Source organism: Hevea brasiliensis, chromosome 12, assembly GCF_030052815.1.
Source record: "Hevea brasiliensis isolate MT/VB/25A 57/8 chromosome 12, ASM3005281v1, whole genome shotgun sequence".
NCBI lineage: Eukaryota > Viridiplantae > Streptophyta > Magnoliopsida > Malpighiales > Euphorbiaceae > Hevea > Hevea brasiliensis.
The window spans coordinates 13009100-13016352 of record NC_079504.1 but is presented as its reverse complement, the minus strand read 5'-3'; the positions used below and the strand labels follow the sequence as shown (position 1 = coordinate 13016352).

The 7253-nt window shown below is 30.9% G+C and overlaps 1 long non-coding RNA gene and 1 pseudogene across 1 annotated transcript; one reads left to right on the top strand and one right to left on the bottom strand.

The window, feature by feature from the left end:
- Positions 1 to 641: 641 nt before the first annotated feature.
- Positions 642 to 1316, bottom strand: LOC110661907 (protein SLOW WALKER 1-like; annotated as a pseudogene).
- A 2441-nt stretch (positions 1317 to 3757) lies between these two features.
- Positions 3758 to 4923, top strand: LOC131171068 (uncharacterized). The gene is made up of 2 exons (XR_009141815.1): positions 3758 to 4542; positions 4647 to 4923. It is a non-coding gene; the product is annotated as an uncharacterized LOC131171068 (long non-coding RNA).
- The last annotated feature ends 2330 nt before the right edge of the window (positions 4924 to 7253 follow it).

The window sequence follows — 7253 nt, the reverse complement described above, 5'->3', positions numbered from 1 at the left end:
ATGTTTATGTTTATTATTATTATTATTTGCTAAAATGATAAATATTTTTATTATTGACATTTTTTACATAAATTTTAATTTTTAAATAAATAAAAAATATGAGGGGAGAGAGAGCAGAAAATTATTTCTTTATTATACTAAGTAACGTAAATTCATTTTTACACTTTTATTAGTTAATAAAATATTATTTTTTATTAAGTTAGATCAAATTAGTTAATTAGTTATAAATGAAACAAATTTATAGAATTAACTATAATTGATAAAAATAAAAAAGTTTTGGATTTTTTTAATTATTAAAGTTATGTCATGTTAGCAATAATATATAAAATAATAATATTTTTACCACGTCAGTAAGAAATAAAAGTTTTTACCACGTCATTTGTCATGTCAGTAATAATATATTAAAAAAATATTTTTTTATGTTAGCCTCCATGTGAGTGCCCCAAAATTTTCAATTTTGACCAGATTATAAAAAATACTAAACTTTCAAATTAGGATAAAATTGACAAAAAAAAAATGATTGTAATGGCAAAAACACATAAAATTTTGAATTTTTTCTTTAATATTAGGTTTTTTTAAAAAGTTGCAACCTTTTGAGGAAAAAAAAAAAAAAAGCCGAAGTTTCGCCTTCTTTGGTTTCATTACCAAATAATATAATCATCCTCATTTGGTTTCTCTCCTTGACTCTTGTAAAAGTACCTAAAGTAGGTAGGCCTCAAAACTCGCCTCTGCGGCTCCTCTACACTCCCTAGCCCCAACAAATCCTCTAATCCGCATTGTTCCTCATTTCCCTTCATCTTCCTCCCACCAAATATAATCCCATTCGAAGTTCCAATAGCCGTAGTCATACAATCCGAAGAAACCCCAATTGACATAAGCGGAGCAGTAAACTTCATGGAATGAGTAATCTTCATTTTGGCATAATCAAACACTTTCATGTTAACCATCCAAGCCCACACTCATAATCCTACACTGCGTTCCCTCCTCTCCATTCTCTTGCCCCATTACTTTCCCCGCACAAATGGATGTAACAATCTTGTTATGACTCTTTAAGGAAATACACCATCTTCCCTCCTCCAGTCAAATCCCATATCTTCACAGGGTTGCCTCTTGTAGTGGCAATCTTTCCACCAGAAGGCAAAAATATTACGTCCTCAATAGGCTTCCCATGATTCACTTACATCACTGATTTTGTACTCTACCTTGACATCCCACAACTTCACGGTGTGATCATAAGACCCAGTAACAAACATCTCTGTGTTGGTTGGGAAGCATTCTCCACACTTCACATTATCCTTATGACCCAACAAGTCCATAACTCATCATTCTCTGCTAGTTTCATGGTTTTTTATTTTTTTCTAAAAGGCTTCATCTTATTTTGTCTATATGCTAAAAAACCTTAATTAAATATCAATAAAAAAATTAATTAAAATTTTCGATGATTGCTGCATTTCTCTACTTGTTTCACTTTCGTAATTATTTATTTATTTTTTATATTTTATTATTTAATTATCAACTTTTTCTCTCCAATTTAATTCATTGATTAATAACTTCATATTTCATAAATATTAATTTACTTTTATAAATTATTTAATATAAATAGTTTTAACAATTATTTATTAATATCTTTTTTTATTCATTTATATTAAATGGAAATTAACAATTATCATTGATTAATATTTTATTAAATTAATAAATGCTATATAATAACAATTTTCAATTATTTAATATTGTTCATTCAATACAACAATTTTATTAATTTACTATTATAATATTAACAAACATTTACATATAAATAATATATTTGTCTTTTTAAATTTTTTTTATGCTATATAATTATTAATATTTTTTACATCACATTATTAGTTGCTCAATAATTATACTGTGTGGGTGTCTGTGAGTGTAAATGCAGGAGCAAGAATTGTGTTGTGTGGATGTGAGTATAAGTAAGAGAGTGAAAAAAATTATTAAAATAGTTGGAAACTATTCTAAATAGAATCTAACTACTTTTTTTAATATTTTTTAATTTTAACAATTTTTTTTTATTATTTTCTAATAATTGTATGCTAACTTCTCCTCCCTCTTTCCTTAAGCCAGAGTCACCCCATTCGTTTTAATCCTCCAACTAAAGTTACCCAATATGCTAATTTTTTTAAGATGCAACATTTTAGAAAAAAAAAACAAAAAAAAAAAACCCAATTTCACGAATAATTTTATAGTAAACTTGTTATTCCATGTAAGCATATTATATATATTGACAATTAAGTTAAAAAAATAATTACCCACATTTGGTTTTACTCCCTGACTGTGAAATTACCTAAAATAGGTAGGCCTCAAAACCCGCATTTGCGGCTCCTCTACACTCCCTTGCCCCAGGAAATCCACTAATCCACTCTGTTCCTCATTTTCCTTCATCTTCCTTCCACCAAATATAATCCCATTCGAAGTTCCAATTAATAGCCCTAGTCATGCAATCCGAAGAAACCCCAATTGACATATGCGGAGCAGTAAACTTCATGGAATGAGTAATCTTCATTTTGGCATAATCAAACACTTCCTTTTAACCATCTAAGCCCACACTCATAATCCTGTACTGCATTCACTCCTTTCCTTTCTCTTGCCCCTTTACTTTCCCGCAAAAATGGATGTAGCAGTCTTGTTATGACTCTCCAAGGAAATACACCATCTTCCCTCTTCCAATCAAATCCCATATCTTCATAGGGTTGCCAGCTGCAGTGGCAATCTTTCCATTAGAAGGCAAAAATATGACATCCTCAATAGGCTTCCCATGATTCACTTACATCACTGATTTTTTTACTCTTGTTTTTTTAGAAAATAATTTGATTAGCTAACAGCTTAGGAATTGCGGGTGTGCCAGATAATAAGTATATCAGCTATGCGCTCTTCTAACTTCTCTCAAATGATTATGGGAACCTGAATAGACTGAACGTAACTTTGTCAAAATCTTACTTTAAATGAATAATTAAAGCAATAGAAAATTATATTGATAGCTAGAAATTTAAGTATAAGACTTAGAAAAATAAATGTAAAGATTGAAAAATAAAATGACAGATAAAATTAAAGATAAATAAAGTACTAGAGTTTATTGTTATTAATTGATTGAGTGATTGGAGGCTTGAATGTTGCGCAGCAAAATACATTTATAGTAGCACCCGGCTGATCCTGTAAAGATTCCAAAACTAGCACCGTCACATTTTATATGTCCTGTAATTCCTGTAACTTCTCGTGCAACTGTTTATAACTTCCCTATAACAATTAACTTCTCCATTCCACTACTTAATTAATTTTTAATAGCCACCAAAATAATATCTAGATATTTATTTTAGACCTCTTAATTAAATTAATACAACATAATTAATTAAATTAATTTTATAAAAAAACTAATTTAATTAATCATAGGGCTAAACACAAAAATGTACTCTTTTGGCGTAAACAATGCTCCCACACATAAATTTTATTTTTTTAGACTTTTTCTTGAACTCCCCTGCACTGCTCAACTTCCCTGGGTAGTAGCTTTCCTACCTCATGCGTCCAAGTTGATGCCCAAATTGTTATCCAGCGCACCTGCTTCAATTCTTGATAAGAAAATTGAATTTAAAAATGGAGACACTTGCTCCAAAATTTCCACTTTTAATAAAGATAAGAATATTTCACCCTTATCCATTATATCATCATTTCCACGATCATCAAAGCCACTTTTTATCTTTCTATGCCATTTTTCCATAAAACTCTTATACTATAAAACTCTCTTCATAAAATTTCTACTCAATTTTTCTTTCTCTAAAATCTCTACACATTTTCTTCATCTTTTTAATACATAATTTTCCATCTTTTTTTTCCTTTTTCTTTAGTTTGCTTCTCTACCTTTGGTGTGCCATTACTTCGAGGTGTGCCATTCCTTTAACTGAAACCCATCACCATTGATCAATTCGAAGGCCTAAAGGCCTCCTTTGCTAGTCACCTAGCCTTTCACGCGAGTTTTCGCTCTTTTCGGTGTTGCCCAATGCCATTTAGATACTCTACTACTTTTTCTTTAATCTCATATCATTTTAGCTATTTCTTGGTTTAATAAACATTTCTTGGCAAAATAAGTATTGGGTCTTGTTTGGCCATTGTCAATTTGTTGAGAATTTAAAGGAATTTAAGAAAATTCAAAAGAAATAGTAGGTACCTTGAATTTTGCTATTTTGAGAATGAATTTGGTATCTTTGTGTGCTTTAAGGTTTATTTGTATGCTTGGGATGTAATGGATACTCTGTTCATGTTGCGTTTATCTCTAGATTTTGTATTGTGAAAGCATCGTTCATCGCACCTGACACAACACCTGCTATCTTATTTGGTATTGTACTTGGTATTGTGCTACCACAACATCTGTTGCAGCACTTGGTATAGCACCTGCTGTGGCACCCAGTACGACACCTGTTGCGACACCTACTATCAATATTAGTGTGGCCCTTCCCCTGGTCATAGCTCCTCTAGGCACCTTTGTACCAGGGCTTTAGTGCTTCTTACGTACTAAAGGTCTTTTTATAATCAAGCTTCTTAATGTCCAGCATCAACCCTTTTTTTATAGTAACTAGAGGTAGTTCTCTATATTGAACCTATGTCGAACCTTCTTGGTGCAGGGAGACTCCATCAAAACTTTCCCTTGACTAGGTACTGCAATCTTTACGTGGAGGATATGAGCACTTCCCCTATCATGTGCCGGTACCACCTTTCTCCTTTGGAAATACTAGGAAGCTATCTATGTAGCCTTGTTCCAGAGCTACTAATTGACTTTAAGCTTCATCCAAGCATTTTCTACATGTTGTAGTCATATATTTTGATGTAATAAGTTTAGAACACATGTAAATAATTAGATATTTGTTGAACAATAAGTCATGTTTTGGCTTTCATTTGCAAATGACAGTGGCCAAAAGGCCTACTTGTTACCTTTTGTCTACTTGATTACATGTGAATAAATGCTAATATGCTAGCCGTTATGTCAGCTTTGTTTTTACAATATTATAGGTGTGCCTAAGAAAAGCCATGGGATCGGATATTTGAGGCCATGGGTCAGCTTAGAAGAGGCCGTGGATGGCCTTAGGTGTTTTATGCTTGGTGTTATTCCATCAACTTCCTACAAGATGTGATGGATTTGGACTTAGAGAATCGTGTTATTATAACCGCCACTTGAAGGACTAAAGCAGTAGGAATTGTTACATGAGGAGCACGGATCGTAGGAGCACTGTTCCTCCGATACTATGATTAACCCCCCAAGCATGGAGTCACTTGAGGAACATGAGTCCCCTGAGAAGCTATTGGTAGCATTATAACTAGAGTTACAGGTACTACCATATGAGAGACTGGTAAAGCTATCTGAGGAACCTATACTGTAGATACTAATTCCCTTGTGACTGTTGCCCCCCTAAGCCAAAGGTCATTTGGGCCGTTTGTACCTGCTGAGACATTGGTGCGGCTTAAGAACTTGTAATTGCCTCTACATCATAATTGTTTGAATGAGTCACAGGGTTAGTGCTTCAATAATTTGAATGGGAGCACTTGTTTTGGATGTAACCTTTCTTTAGTTTGATCTCAGATTCCCTTGACATTAGCTTGGGAAGTTCGTGGCAAGGACTACTCTCCAATTTCCTTAGCACTCATGGATGCTAAATTGGACTCCTCTGACCTAGGAACCTGGCCATCAGGAAGTAACATAGAAATTAGAATATTATACTTTGTAGAAATAAATTATGCATCCAATTGATGAGATTTCTCCACCTACGAATTTATGCCTTTTATCAAAGTATTCGTGATGGTTGATGCCAGTCTTTGTAAATCACTATAAGTTATTTTGTAATGCCTCATCAAGAATTGTAATGCCTCATCAAGAACGTGAATGACAGTAAAGCATGAGAATTGTCCCATTGAGCGTGCCAAAAATTATTTTCTTCAAAAATAATTTGGCTAGAATTGCGGCATGCTAGATACTGAGTGTATCAGTTGTGCGTTCTTCTGACTTCTCTCAAACAGTTGTAGGAGCTTGACTAGACTGAACGTAGCTTCATCAAAATTTTACTTTAAATAAATAATTAAAGTAACAAAAAATTATATTGATAGCTGAAAATTTGAATACAAGGCTTGAAAAATAAATGCAAAGCTTTAAAAATAAAAGGATAGATAAAATTAAAAATAAATAGACTGTTGAAAACTATTGTTATTGATTGATTGAGTGAATAGGGGCTTGAACATTGCATAGTAGAATACATTTATAGTAACACTTGGATGACCTTATGAAGGTTCCGAAACGAGCACCTTCATGTTCAGCACGTTGTGCAATTCCCGTAACTTCTCTCTTCTCCATTTTCCTGTAGTAATTAACTTCTTCATTCTACTACTTAATTAACTTTTAATAACCGCTAAAATAATATCTCAATATTTATTTCAAACCTCTAATTAAATTAATATAATATAATTAATTAAATTAAATTAATTTGATTAATTATAGAACTAAATACAAAAAATTACATTTTTCGTGTAAACAACACTCTACCCTAACATCCAACAACTTCACGGTGTGATCATAAGACCCAGTAACAAACATCTCTGCATTGGTTGGGAAGCAATCTCCGCAATTCACTTATGAGGTGTTTGGTTTACCTGTTGGGTTCAGCTGATAGCTGATAGACACTCAAACAGGTAAATTGTGGTGTTTGGCAAGTTTAAAAAAATAGAGCTGATAGCTGATGGGCAACTGATATGATACCCATCAGCTGCAGTTTGTATCAGCTCTATTTTTAGAGCTGTTTCTTATCTGCTTTTATTTTTTATTTTGACCATATTATCCTTTTTTATTTAACTTGAAAATTAATATTATTAATATTTTTATTTTTTTATTTATAATTTTAATATTTTAATTAATGTATTTCAACTTTGTTAAAATATTTTTTATTAATAACATAAAATATAAAATATTTATTTATATCAAAAAACTTAAAATTAATTATAAATTTTTCTATTAACAATAATAATTATTTTATTATTTTATCTATATTTTTAAAATTATTTAATTATCTTAAAAAAATAATTATTTTCTTATTTTAATAATAAAATAAATGATATAATATAAAAAATTAATAATTATATATTTATTTAAATAATATAATATATTAATTTAATAATTATATATTTAATTTAATAATAAAATAAATAATATAATGTAATAAATTTATAATTTTCTATTTATTTAAATA